Raw genomic sequence first — 15,155 nt, 5'->3', positions numbered from 1 at the left:
GATCTGCTCTTTGCTACCAACAAAGAACGGATTTTCTTTTGCCATCCCCAGAAACTTGATTAGACGCCACAGGGAGTAATGCCTGCACTTCAGGAGAGTGATGAGAACACCTTTTGCAGTTTGCAAAAGAAGTGTTCGTTTTTTGTTTTGTGTTGTGTTTCACTGGCGCTATTTTTTTCCCAGTTTTTACTGCTGAATGTTTCCTGCTAAATGCAATCGGGGGCTGGTATCTTCTGGAATTTCAGAAACTCGTTGAGAAAATCCTCAGCTCTGTCTTTGAAGACTTAATTGAACTGTTGATGACACTCTTGCATTAAGGGCGCTCTATATTTTGCTTTTCTCTCTCTCCATTTTCTTCCTTACAGGTTTTAGTTGTTTCTCTGACAATCTCTAAGTCTGCCACTCAAGGAAGGCCGCAACTTGTTGGGGAACAAAGCGTGGCAACCATCTTAATTTATAAGAACGACTGAATGCTTTAACAACTACTTTGTCGAAATGAAGCTAATTTTGGTGCTAATTTAACTGAGTGGCACATTATATGAGTGCATAAATTACCGTATTGTCTTTCAAATACCTTTTACTTTAACGCTTTATCATTCGTCAGATATAGCGCATTTTTTAGCCAGACTTTAGTTTAGCCATGATACTGTCAAACTATTCAGAGGACAATAATTAACGGTCATAAATGCCTTTTTCGGTCCCAGTGTTACACTAACAAGGATCTGTACCTGTTACCTGCTTTTTCTACTAATTGTCTTTTAATAACCATAATGCTGTTTTTTTTTTTTTTTGTAATGTCTGCAGAGCAATTCGACCTTTGAAAGTAGCAGACTAGTGAAGGTCAAAGCACTAAGGTGCAGAAGGAATGAAAGACCCTGAGAAAGAACCAGGACAAAAAAGGAAAAAGGCCCTTAAAAGAGATGCAACAACCCTGGGTACTTCAAAAAAGCCAAGTTAAATAAGTGAGAAAAGTCCCTTGGAATGTTGTGTGATAGCTTTAAGGAAGCAACTGGAATGAAGATGCAACAGCAGCAGAAGATTGAAGAAGACCGCCATAAGAGAGAAATGGAATTTCAGTTGAAGTTAAGGCAACTGAAAATGGAATGAAGACAAGAAAAAAGGCAGCTCGAGTTGTCAGTTTTACAGTTACTCTCTCGCCAAGTTCCCATGGTGGTATTTCTTCTCAGTCAAAATTTTAGCCAGAGCTTTCAATATGATGGTTTTGGCTTCCCTACACCCAGTAACAGATCTAGTGTTGACAATAGCGGTAGCAGCAGCAGCTTTGATGAAACCCCAAGCTACTTACAGTTGTACCTCTAAGGAACACTGTTGATATTTCAAAATAATGCGGGCTGTAGTCTTCTTGCTTACGCCACTGAAATAAAAGTAGTTGCTGTTCTTATGTCTATGAGCGTTACCGAACATTGTGAGCAATGCAGGTAAACGTTATTAATGAAAAAGCAACAGGATTGTCAAAAGTCAGTTTCATAATACAGTCTCAATTTACATTTGTCCAAGGTATACAACAATATCAAAGACTGTTGCTCATACAAAAACAATGAAAAGACGACATTAAATATTTTAACTTTCAATTGTCATCAGCTGCTGAACCAATTTGTCTTCCTTCCTCTGTTGCTGGTATCTGATGCATCAGCCCTCTCTCGGGGATTCATTCTGAATGGCACATTTCCATTTTCTGGCTGAGGGTAGGCCCTGTCTTGAGCAGTGAATCTCGTTGAGCAGAGGATCCCTTCTCAGCTCAGATATATTAGGGACCTTTAGCAGCTCAGATTTTTGCAACGGCTACAGCGACCGAAAGTCAGTTTTATTTCCGGTAGACGTTTCACATTTTAACCAGCAGCCTTCCTCTCTCCGCGCGGACGTGAGAACAGCAAGGTTCACCTTGTCTACAAAACATGAGTACATTTTTTTCTTTTATACAGTTGTTATCTTCCAGTTCACCCTTGTTTCGTTTCCGAAAACTTCAACACAAACTAGGCAACATGGAATTTTAAAAATTTAAGTTTGCTTTTAGGCTAAATAATCGGTTTAAACTGTTTGTGTTACTTTCAGATCTACAGCATGGCTGGGAATGCGAACGAAGGCAAACAGCTTGTATTAAAGTAAGGTCATTCACGAGTAAGTTTACGCAAAATCTGGTAAAATAACTTGATAAATCCAAGTTTTACGAAGATATATGACTTTCTAGGTGAATAGTTGGTGTGGCTTTGAGTAACCATGACAGTATTATGACTTTCCACAATTTTGACCTCGTTACGATAACTACAAAGTAAAAATGATTTTGAGTAGAAAAGCTCGGTGGTGTCAAGCAGCTTGCTGAAATTTTACTGAACTCACGGCCTTGCAGAACGAAAGCTCAGCACTGACAGAACTCAAATGTACAGCGGCAATAAATTTTTTCATCTTTCCTGTTTTATTCTTTATCTATATAGGGCGCTGATAGAGTGGACCGACCAACACGACGTGTTGATGCTCAGAGAAATGATTGTCAGTGAGGTATTAATTTCCTTCAAGAAAGGAAGCGTCAGCCGGGGAATGCGTGGGATTCAATGGCTGAAAAGTTAAATCAGATATTTGCCACAGTTTCAAATCAAATCAAAAATAAGAGAGGAGTTACAGAATGCTGGGAATTGCTTCAAAGAAAATTCAAGTAGAATAGAGAGGAGGATGCAGCTAGTGGCATCGCTGTTTACATTCGGCTGCATCGATGTCATCGAGATCGAACAGGTCTTATTGCTGGTGGTTAAAATCTGGGTTTTTGGATTTGATAGGCACCATAAAGAAGGACAAACTCAGTATCTGAAACGACGTTGTTTACATAACCAAGTAAAAAAAAAAAAGCAATTCCCGTGTGCTTTTTAATGAGTTCATCTTTTAGGCCTTTGGGTTTTGCCCTCAAGTGATCAAGACGTTGCCGTTGCGAAAAGCTAAAGGTTTTCTATTTCGGTGAGTAAGACGCAGACTCCACCCCAGTCTTAATCAGTCTCAGACATTGCTGTCGTCTTAAAAAATCAAATGCTAAAGGTCCCTATTATGTAATATACATGAGGCGGCCACTAGATGAATAAAACCCTCACCCTTCATGTCAATGCGCTTTGAAAATCTAGGAAAGCGACTTTTCCAACGTCCAAACGTCGACGCTTTCTTGGAGTGTTCTGATTTTCCAGAAATGGCTTCAGCGACCAAGGTAACCAAGGATATGCTGGATCGCCAAGTATACATAGATGACTATCCTGGTCAAGTATGGTCTCTTTGATGTCAGGAAAGAGGGCACCATCATTTCCCAGTTTATAAATTTCAGAATTCCACAACACACGTGCCTCATGCACACTTCCCGGCCAGATAACTACAGTGTCCCTAAACAAATACCGTGAGTCCCCTAAAGCGTACATGATAATACTGTGTGATTTTGTGAGGGGGCCTTTATCAGGACACGAGTTTCATCTATGGCTCCCGCACACATGGGGAAGCCCCACTTTTCCTTATAAGTTGCCATCATTTGTTTCCCTTTCGTCCCCTTTCGGTATGGTTATAATTTTATCTTGATTTTCACTTTTTAACGATGGCCTGGCAGACCTCTTTTACACAAAGGCTAACAACGGATTGTGATGCTCGAAACAAATTAGCCACGGAACGATATTCTGTGGTGGATAACGTGACGTAAATTTTCCAAGCCACTTGCTGAAATACAAGAACCGCTTTCCGCAATTTGGAATCTGTGGCAGTAATATCGTGTTCCACTTCATTTACAATGTAAAGAACGGTTCCTCTAGACAAGTGGAAGTTTTCATACCACTTCTTTTCTGAGAATGAATTTCAATCCGGGCATCAGTACTTGGTCCGACCCAAAGAGTTCGATCTCTCAGAGGATTCACAACAATAGCCAATAATATCATCAACATCATTAATTTCTTGCGTTTTCCTTTTGGTATCTCACGTTTCCTTTATTAAGCTCTCGAATTCGTCCCATTCACCGCAGTGCAATCTCGAGAGAACAAGTATGGCACTGACAGTCACCATGGTGGAAATTGTTCATACCAAAATCTTTTTACATGTGAAAGCAATTGTTGTTACTGATGAAGATGTACAAGCGCTTAGAAAATGTGACTAAAGTTATCTGTGCCAGTTACTTTGATTAACAGAAAAGAGCATGGATAAAAAAGTTAAATGTTAAATGCAAATTCCTTTGGCCTGTGCTACTTTGTAGTCGAGCCGTGCTATTTCGCCTGCTTTTGGTTCCATTGCTGGCTTTTCCTCAGTAAAGAATCAAGGAGCATCTTGATGGCACTTCAACCTGCTGTGTTCTTCTACCTGTACAATAACGGGAAAAGTTCAGACAGTGGCTCCATCCAAAATGCTCTGAGTCAACACTTGTTTGTATTTCAGCTTGTGATACTTTTGATGGTTTTCCATGGCCCATTTTTGCTGTGGAATACAAATCTCATACTTAATGGTGCTACCACTCGAGTGTGAAAATTGTGGGAAGTGCTTTCCTCTATAAGGAGACTGGGCATGTTCCACCACAGGGCTTCCAACTACCACTGGAGGAAATGCAACTGCCAGAAATGCTCCAAGCCAAGAAATAGACAATGATACAGCTTCAATTGGGCCACTTCTTCCTGTGTTGCTATTTGAAAAGGTCTCCTGAAGAACACCTTCAAATGAATTGTGACGTCCTGGAATTTGCGAGGGAAGCAGTTTCTTGATTAATTACTATAGGATGCCTGCAGTAAAATCGAAGATGGCACAACATAAGCGATGGCGGTGACGACCAAGAAGCTAATATTGAAAGGATGTACAGTAACGTCCATGAGGAGGAAGATTATGATGATGCAATGCGTGACTAACAGCAGTAAAGCCATGAGCTGACATCTTCAATGGATAGTGAAACATGAACATGAGAGAGGAACAGGTCACATAAGTGATGGATCCGTTGACCAAGAAAATAGTAGTGAAAGAACATCTGAAGATGAGACAATTGAAGACACTGGTGTACCAGAAAGCGTGGAAGAATACGGCGACATGGAATACCAAGAGCTTGAATATGACAGTGTCGTTGAAATTGAAGAAGTGTCATCTTCAATAAAATAAACTTACCCTATGTTGGAAATACTTGACATCATTGCACACCGCCCAAATAACTCACCATGGGGGATTAAGACATGGAATTCCATGGAGTTCCATGGAAAAAACAACAGAAAAGGGTGCTCCATGGAAATAGCTCCATGGAGTTCCTGCATTGAATTTTATGGAAAACTTTCCATGGAATTATATGGGCTAATTAAATTCCATGGAGGTCCATGGAACACAATTTCCATGTATTTCCATGGAATTTGATGGAAAGACAAAATCCATGGAAATCAATGGTGAAAACATTTCACTGATCATGCTTTGCCATGAAATGCCATCATTGGAAAAAGCTTTAATTATAAAGCTTAAAATTAATAATATACTTAAGGCTTTGACCACAAATAGTCACTGTCAGGGACACACTAGAATTTATTACTTTTCTGTGATCAGGCTTTTCATTCATGGTTATATTTGCTATTATTGAGAATAATATTCTTTAGTGATCAAAATTATTGTAGCTAAATGTATATAATTTTGTAAGTGTTATAAACTAAACTAGTTGTTTAGATGTAAATTAATAGAAGTAATAAATCTATTGAATAGACTATTGCGAATTAATAAGCTATATTGTAGTATAAAACATTTAAAAAAATTGAATTGAATTGATGCACAATTAGAAGGTTTGAAAGTGTCAACAAATTCATGCTAGACTTCGCTAGAATGTCGAATATCCTTCAGCCTAGTGTTTAGGCTATTTATAATCTGCGCCTCCGTCCTCTCTGGCCATCGTTCTTTCACTAATCCTGCAAAGAAAAATGAGTTACAGTCTTAATTTAGTGACACGTATACAAAAAGGTCAATCATGTTTCACTGGTTGCCAGATTCGCAACAAAGGGTGTTTTGATAACTTCTCTTATCATGTCACGTAAAATACTTAACAATGTGTAAGTTGGTTGTTTTTCGAAGTGATTTATATATAGAAAACTAAAATTTTTATTTCACTACCCAAATCGAAATCTCAAATCCCAAGCCAAAATCTCCTTTCTTATTAGCTAAGCTAGCCTAAATTCCATGTGCCTTTAAATATATCAGTTAATGGCACTGCGTATTGTAACAGTCGTCTAACATTTTTGTGCATGATTTTATGAAAACAACAGTTAGTTGCCAATAAGTTTGTTCAACAGGCACTTGTCCAGGGGTGCCCTTGGCGGCTTGTTCCTCTTAATTTTCCGTCCCATTACAGATGACACTTCTAGTGTATCAATGGAGAACAGCATTGTTAACAGTGCCCTTTCAGCTACTCCAGCTGGCCTGCTTACCTTTACTTCTGCATGTAACAATGCCTATATACAAAGAAAAATGGAGAATTAAATTACTTACTATTAACTTTTATCACGCAGCCTAAATGGTTATAATAAAACCTATCAGCCACCTGTATATGGAGTGATGAAAAGTGGGAGGAGAGGGGGGGAAGTTTATTTAAGTGACTTATTAATGTTTAGCTATGACAGCAGCCGGCTTAAGCTCCCAAAAAAGTAAAGAAAAATTTTGTTTGTTTACTAAAAACAGTCCCAATGAAAGATCTCACTGGCCTTATGATGTAACCATTTGTAAGTAGATTTAAATTGATGTAATGGCAAGGACTAATTGCAGCTGTGTAACTAAATCTTGGTGGTCTTGCATAAACATGGCCAATATTTTTAAGCTCAGTCTGATGAACACCAAAGAGGTCTTACAAAACAAAGAATGATATAAATCGTGTCAATCAACAGAGAAATATACCCGTTTGTGCATTGACCATTAATAGAAGCTGTAAATTATTAAAGCACACGCCATCAACACTCCCTGATAGGCCTGGCTCACTAAACACAGGGTCAACAGTGTCATTTTCACTCTATAACAAAAGTTGGTATTCATCGAGAAAATCATTGTGCCATGGTAGGTTAGACATTGTGACTTTTTCTTATTTAGTTAGGCTTTAGGTTACAAACATTGGTTATTTGAAATGACCTGACCTGCCACTTTCCTCATTTTAATAAGTTCGCCTTCTCACGGCTTAGAATTAATGATAACTCTATTATTCCTGACTGTGGTGATAAAGTCCAAACTACAAAACATCCAAGCAATAAATCAAACTCCTCAATTTAATATTTGAAAAACTTACATCTGCTGGAATTGTAAATTTTGGCTCCCCGGGAATATGACCCTCAGGTTCGGTCTCTAGCCCTGTGTTGGAGGTGGTGGGGGCCACGATGGAATCACTTTCTTCTTCATTTCCAGTACTGGAAACAGTAAGTGTCACCCTTAGCTCTGAGGGCAATGGGTCGACTGCTTCATCATGAAAAGTATCTGCATCCTGCTCCTCTTCGGTAGGTGCAATTTTCAATGTTCTTGGTTTAAATGGTGCCAGTTTTGCAGGATCTCTTGAGGCTAAATTATTTAACTATAAAAAGAATATTGAGGTTTTAATTATAATAACATTAGTTACTGAATTAAGTTAATACAGCATTTACATTCACTACAACTAAACCCTAAGAGTCCAGAGTCCAATTACTTGTGGTTCTGATTTTCAATGAATGTGGAACAGTCACCACTCCTAATTTAGTACGTGTTGCCCTTGAAAATTACATTTCCTATTACTCATCAAATTTGATTACTTATTTTTAATTTTTTTATACATTTTCCTGTGTCAATTTTTATGTAAGGCACTGTTAGGTGTGAAAGGTGGCATTTTGATTACCTCTTGGAGAGCCTTTTTCAGGCGCTGCAATTCCTCCTCCATTTTGTCTATATTTCTTTCCAGCTTTCTACACCCATTGCATTCGGTGTAATAGATGTTTTTGGTTTGTGGCCAATGTGATAGCAGTGGTGCAGGTGGTAGAGGTGTCAATGAGGGTGAGGATGATGGACCTGGACATGGAGACACTGTAGTCCCAGTGGTTTGAGATGGCCGCAGTGGTGGTCTTGTGACTACTGAAGGGTTGGCAACAGAATTAGGAGGTGTCCCGCTCAGCAAGTTCTTTAAGTTTTGACCCTCAGCCAGCTTTCTAGAGTCGTCCAGTATCTTGGTCTGTAAATAAATACAATATATATTTTTTAATCCTCTGGCTACAATGTAAATGCATTGTGAACAAGCTGTAGTGATATACTTGCACTAATAGTCTTATTTTTTACTTACTGCTAAGTCAAGCACAATGTAATATACTTATCAGTAAAAAATGTGTTTAAACAGATGAGTCATTTTTATTAAACTGACTCCAAGATTACCTTAACCGCCTTGATTGGGATCGCCACCTTGTCGCGGTGAGGCGGCTTGCGTGCTCCAGTGACCCCTAGAGCTATGTTGGCTGGAGTCTTGTACTCCTGGCAGGGACACCCATGCCAAACAGGTCAAAGGGTAGGGGCCAGACAAAGAGTGATCCCACTGGCCCTCCAGGTTGGGGGTTGGGCAGAGGGCTGATAACCCTCTCCCGTAAAAAACAATTATTACAGAAAGTAGAAGCGGAGTGAATTCACTATTTCAAAGGGGAACTGTGGCAGTACCTCATCGGAGAGAGTTAATGACGCACGGGAGCCAAAGCCAGCAGGACGCCTCCGGGCTGATCAAGCCACTGATACACCCTAAATACACCATGAAGATAGGCAACTGGAACGTAAGGACGCTTTACAGGAGTGGCAACATTGCACAGGCGGCGAGAGAAATGACAAAGAGAGGTATAGACGTAATGGGCATCAGTGAAACACACTGGACAGGACAAGGAACAATGCGACTTGCAGAGGGTGAAACCATCATTTACTCCGGAAGAGATGATGACAACCATAGAGAGGGAGTCGGCATACTGATGTCAAAACATGCAGCACAATCTCTGATGGAATGGACTCCGATCAGCGAAAGGGTTATTCAAGCCAGATTTTATTCCAAATACATAAAACTTACGATCATACATGTATATGCACCCACTGAAGATACAGATGAGCAGATAAAAGATGAGTTCTATGGGAGGCTACAGGATGTGCTAGACAGTGTCAATGAGCATGATATGTTAATTGTCACGGGGGACATGAATGCTAAGGTTGGAAACGACAACTGGGCGTATGAAAGTGTGATGGGTAAACATGGCCTGGGGCAAAGAAATGATAATGGAGAAAGGCTTTGCGATATGTGTGATATGAATGAACTAGTTATAACAGGGACATTGTTTCCTCATAAGACCATCCACAAAGTAACATGGGTTTCCCCCGATGGGAATACCATGAACCAGATAGACCATGTACTAATCAGCAGGCGATTTAGGAATTCGGTGAAAGATACGAGAGTATACAGGTCTGCAGATATCGGAAGCGACCACCATCTTGTATGTACAGTAGTCAAGTTGAGATTGAGTAAACAAACAGCAGGGAAGAAAAGATGTAGAGTCAAGTACGATACAGCAAGGTTGAGGAATGAAGAGGTGTTACGGCGGTTTAACGTTGCCTTGCAAAATAGGTACCAAGTCCTGGAGAACGAGGAAACAGCAGTTGAAGAAAGCGAAGAAGTGGAACAAGACTTTGAGGTGATGAAGAAGGCATATACAGAGGTGGCGGAATCAGTCTTAGGTAGACCTCGGAAGAAGAAGAAGCCGTGGATAAGTGAGGAGTCATGGAGCCTCATAGACCAAAGAGAGGAAATAAATAGGAAGATCCTGGGAACACGGTCAGAAAGGGTCAAGAAGCAGCTTAGGGCCAAGTATGCAGAAAAGAACAGGGAAGTGAAGAGAAGCATAAAGACAGACAGAAAGAAATGGATGGAGAAGATCACTTGTGAGGCGGAGGAGGCTGCAGGAAACCAACACATGAAGACACTATACGGGCTCACCAAGATATTATGCAATGAAAAACCTAAGCAAAGCACAGCAGTGTTTGATAAAAATGGAAACCTTCTCAATAAAAAAGGCGAAGTACAGGCACGATGGACGGAGCACTTCAAAGAAGTACTCAATAGAGACCAACCAGAAAACCCAGTCTTAAGTGATGAGGTATATGAATTAGAACTAAATGACGTCATTGAAGAGATCTCAATCAGTGAACCAACTTTAGGTGAAGTCAAACAAGCTATAAAAAGATTGAAGAATGGGAAAGCGCCAGGAACTGACTCTATCACGGCCGAACTATTGAAAGCAAACATAGAGTTTTCAGCAACAAAAATCCATCAGTTGTTGGGAAAAGTATGGACGTCTGAGAAGATCCCCCAACCCTGGAAGCAAGGGCTAATTATCAAATTGCCGAAGAAAGGGAATCTCAAAGAATGCAAAAATTCGAGAGGAATAACCTTACTGTCCGTTGTGGGGAAGGTACTCGGTAGAATCATCATAGAGCGAGTGAGAAATGGAGTGGATAGAAGGCTGAGGAAGGAACAGGCAGGTTATAGAAAGGGGAGGGGTGCAACAGACCACATCTTCATCCTGCGGAACATTATTGAGCAGGTCAGCGAATGGCAGGCAACCCTGTACCTGAACTTCGTAGACTTTGAGAAGGCTTTTGATTCTATCCACCGAGAAAGCCTGTGGGTAATAATGGCTAAGTATGGAATCCCGGAGAAGATCGTGAAAATGGTAAGAGTATTTTATGACGACTTCAAGTGTGCTGTAGAAGATCAGGGGGAAACATGTGAGTGGTTTGACATAAAAACTGGGGTAAAACAAGGATGCAATATGTCGGGATTCTTGTTCTTGATTGTTATAGATTGGGTAATGCGAAGAGCGGTTGGCAGTGGTGAAAACGGTATTAGGTGGAAGTTTACTTCAAAACTGGACGACTTGGACTTTGCGGACAATATAGCTCTGCTTTCATCTACCAAGCAGCAGATTCAGGATAAAACGACAAGGCTGGACGAAGAGGCCAGACGAGTGGGACTCAAAATCAACGGAGAAAAGACAAAAACGATGAGGATCAATGCAAGGAACCAAGAAAACATCATAATAAATGGGCAGGATATTGAAGATGTCGAAGAGTTTGTGTACTTGGGGGCGAAAGTTTGTAAAGAGGGAGGTGGTATGAAGGACTTGAAGAACAGGTTATCGAAAGCCAGAGATGCCTTTAACAAACTAAAGAAGATCTGGATCTCTAATAACATCTCGAGGAGAACAAAACTGAGGCTGTATAAAACACTAGTAGTGCCAGTGTTACTCTATGGATCTGAGACATGGAAGATGAACAAAGGAGATGATAAAGCAGTGAATGTGTTCCATAATAGATGCCTACGTAAGATCTTCCGAATCCGATGGCAAGACCATGTCAGTACCAAAGAGCTACTGGAAAGAGCAAGCATGAAGCCACTGAGTGTGGAAGTGATGTCTCGAAGATGGAAAATGATTGGCCATATTCTTAGGAAAGATCGCAATGATGATTGCAATGTTGCCATGAGCTGGGCACCAGAAGGTAAAAGGAGAAGGGGAAGACCAAAAACCACCTGGAGACGGACAGTGGAGAAAGAAAGGCAAGAAGCAGGTTGGAGATCGTGGGAGGAGGTGCGGACCGCAGTAACCAATAGAGAGGAGTGGAGAAGCTCTGTGAAGGCCCTATGTGCCACGAGGCACGAAAAGGATATATGATGATGAAGATTACCTTAATGTTACGTTTTTTATTTGCCTCTGGTACAGTAACTGTCTTTCCATATGTCTTCCCACTCTTGGAGGTAGGCTCTGTAGCTTCTGTAGGTATGGGTCATATCAATGTTATAGGAAAACAATATTATTACTTGAAAGAAAGATTCTGTTTGGGCTATTTACAACAAAATCCCTGTAATGATTTTTTAACTTCTTTGTTCCTAACATCAGTGTCCAATTTAGGCGTAGTTGAAATTTATTTGAAAAGTACAGACCTTCATCTCTATTTTAAACTTTTCTATGCCCACTTTTTTGTTTCTTACTTTGTTCACTGTTATCCTCATCACTAGAAATTTCATCTAGAATGTTAAACTGTGGATTCCATTCACCATCGCCCTCATCACTCTCGTAGCTTGCCATCATATTTGGTTGGCCTTAAATAAAAATAATTCATCAAGTCAATAATAAAATTATTTGGATGAAACAATCCATGGACTTGGGTCACTGATTGGTTCCTGACTTTTACATGGTTTTCAGCAACTTTTCTGCCACCTTAATTTTACTCACCTCAACCAATAAATTACATTTTGATCAAAGCTTGACAACCAACAAATCCAACACTTAACAGCCTAGCTGGGTCATGCAGGTGACAGTTAATTTTTTACTTAAACTCTGCATATACTTTAAAGAGGTATTTAAGAACCCTGGTCATAATTACCTTTGTCTTTTTTGGCATCATCAGATTTTTGCGTTTTACACTACTCTGGGCTTTTCCAGTCCGTTTTTTGCTTTTTCTTTTCAATCCTGTAATAAATTAAAGGACCAATATCTACATATAAAAACATTTAATGCTTATTAATTTTGCAGGCAGAAGTGACTTTATGTGACCATTTGCACCCATTTCTAAAATTATTTTTTAAATTCATTTACTCGATAGTATATATGTGCATTTTTTGATAGCTATTTCGGAGTTGACTGGGTCCCATTGATCATGTTTTGAACCGTTTGTTAAGGGAACTTAGACATACAATATCGAACTGTGGCTGCAGCAACTGGAAGCCAATATTCAGGTGCATTAACAGTCAGTTAACGTAGTGTCAAACTGCAAATGCTGAATTAATGTATATGAGGGCGCAAGTCAGTAGCGGGATTGAAAGCTGCATGCAAAAGATTAAATTAAATTTGGTGCTACAATCTACTACTTATGCAGAAACGTTTGCCACGGCAACCCACTGGCCCACCAACAGCTTCTCTCCATCATGCCCCTGCAAGTCATCAAAGAGATCTAGGTGGGATATGCACACGTATAGTTGTCTACTCATAGCCATAGAGTCTTGGATTTTGTACCTTACCCTCACACTTTAGTTATTTCAACTGTTAACTTAAATTTTATACATTACCCTTACTGGTGGAGAACAATCCTCCTTCTCAGAAGCCTCATCTCCTGAAAGAATTGAGTTACTTTCATCATTATCAGTCCTTTTACCGAAAAATGAACATTTGAATAATCATTGCAAAAAAAAACTTAATTTAGAAATCGAGTAAATAATTTTTTTCTTGTCAAGGAACATACCTATGCATCTTCGTTTATTATAATCTGATTTTTTAACTTTTTTCTCTTTTAGTAAATTCTTGCTAGTGGTCTGAAAAAAAGACAATAGTCATCTTGTGGCTTACTTGGGTTACGGCAAGTACTGTGTAAACACCATTTTTCCTCTATAGAGCACTGCTTCTTCCAATGGCTGCATTCATGAGTGCAAAAGGATATCTAAACCACTTGAGTTCTAGTGTGTTACCCAGTCAAAGATAGTTAAAGTGAAAGAAAAAATGGAAATCTGCCTTGTGAAAAAAGGAAAGTCTATACAATTCATCTAAACTTACGTTAAACCTCTTTTTAAGGTGGTCCATTAGCAAGTGCAGGCCCATTAGCACTTAGCTTTTGGGTCTTCCAAGTAAAGATTTCTCCAACCTGCAGAATAGAAAGAATTTACAGTGAGGACACTCAGACCATGAACACCACATATTTTCATGTTTTTTTTTTTTTTTTGCAATCATCCTGCCTCATAACAAGACTCTTGCATTAATTTATGATACGATCGAGTCTTTGATCAAGTCAGTACATTGGGGATATGATGGTGGTGCAATCGCTCGTGATGGCAGAAAAATCGGTGGTTTATTTCATGTTAAAATCGCTTTCCCCAAGCCTGAAAATAGAGCCACTTTCTCTAGCCGTTCGCCGTCTGAGGTTTTTGCCGAAAAGCCCAGTGCTAAATGTCTCTAATGTCTCTCTTTTCACGTGTTCGTGTGAATAGGTCCCTCTGCGCATCATTTACTTTCATGCAAGTACTGGTACAATCATACATGATGGTGACGTATCGCTCAAGAATAGGCATCACTTCATCCACAACACCCACAGTTGGAGCATTGCTAAGAGCTTGAAAAGCTGCCGTCACATAATCGAATGTGCCCCACGCTCCTCATGCTGTCTTTTTGCCGTAGTGGGCAAAAGGCAACGTTTGATCACAGTCTGTGAAGGCGTCAAATGGAAGGTGAGCTTGTGACGTTTCTTCGCCAATACTACGGGATATGTCGTGTGCAACCAAGTAATGAGACGATTGGCGATAATATTTCAAAAACTAACTGAGCAATGTGTTCAACTGACTACACATGCGTGGGAATAGTAACCTGGCCAATTATGCCACTTTGTCGGTTTACTCATGCATAGAACAAAAGTTTAAAATCTGTGATAGATGAACTTAATTCCATTTTCGGTTACACAGTTAGAGATATATGAAGTGTATAAATTCGGTGGAAAAGGTGAAATATGGTTCTTTTTTCTTTCATCTCACTCTGCTTTCAGAAAAACCCATGCGATAACCTTTTAAATTTGTTTTGCTAGCCTTCTAACTCAATAAGAAAAGAATTTAAAAAGAAACTAGAATAAAAAGAAAAAAGGCTGTAGATGTTCACGTTAAACAACCCGTGAATAGCTGGTGCAATTTCTATTTTAATCAACAGCATATTTTCCGTTATGTTAATTGCTTGAATCGCAATTATTGTGGCAGCGTTACAGCCCTATAGTGACAATGCTGGAAGAAAATATTGTCATCGTATTGATCTTTTTTCTTGTCTATTCTGAAATATATTTTCACCCCAAACCATCCATCAATATCAGCGCAGTATTGCCGTCTCAAAATCTTATTAGTTATGCCATGATACTGTACATGCAATCACCTGTCACATGATGAACTGAAACGACTCCACGAACAAAAAAAAGCAAACGTATTGAATAAATCTCCACTTTTGGAGGACTGTCGCTCTTATGATGCAACAGACTGTGGCTGCTACACGAGAAATCAAATCTCAGCCTCGTCTCCATGCTAGAATTTCAATGAGCCACCTTAAACCCGTTGAAACTGCAATTAATGGGATACTTTCCAGGTGGGTCCATAGCTAATATTGTTCAGTAGGTAATTCTCT

At 39.7% G+C, this 15,155-nt stretch overlaps 2 long non-coding RNA genes across 3 annotated transcripts; one reads left to right on the top strand and one right to left on the bottom strand.

Moving 5' to 3' along the window:
• The first annotated feature begins 1,668 nt into the window (after positions 1-1,668).
• Positions 1,669-3,050, top strand: LOC146489445 (uncharacterized). Its single transcript, XR_014865050.1, has 3 exons — positions 1,669-2,123; positions 2,454-2,708; positions 2,749-3,050. It is a non-coding gene; the product is annotated as an uncharacterized LOC146489445 (long non-coding RNA).
• A 3,139-nt stretch (positions 3,051-6,189) lies between these two features.
• Positions 6,190-7,898, bottom strand: LOC146489444 (uncharacterized). Of its 2 annotated transcripts, none has more exons than XR_014865046.1 (2): positions 7,832-7,898; positions 6,190-6,434 (listed from the first exon to the last, which is right to left on the bottom strand). It is a non-coding gene; the product is annotated as an uncharacterized LOC146489444 (long non-coding RNA). The 2 variants fall into 2 exon arrangements; XR_014865049.1 differs by lacking the exon at positions 7,832-7,898 and adding an exon at positions 7,256-7,548.
• Positions 7,899-15,155: the final 7,257 nt, after the last annotated feature.

The sequence above is a fragment of the Pavona decussata genome, unplaced genomic scaffold (genome assembly GCF_977016875.1).
Source record: "Pavona decussata unplaced genomic scaffold, jaPavDecu1.1 SCAFFOLD_6, whole genome shotgun sequence".
Taxonomy (NCBI): Eukaryota; Metazoa; Cnidaria; class Anthozoa; order Scleractinia; family Agariciidae; genus Pavona; species Pavona decussata.
This window is presented reverse-complemented; position numbering and strand designations above follow the sequence as displayed.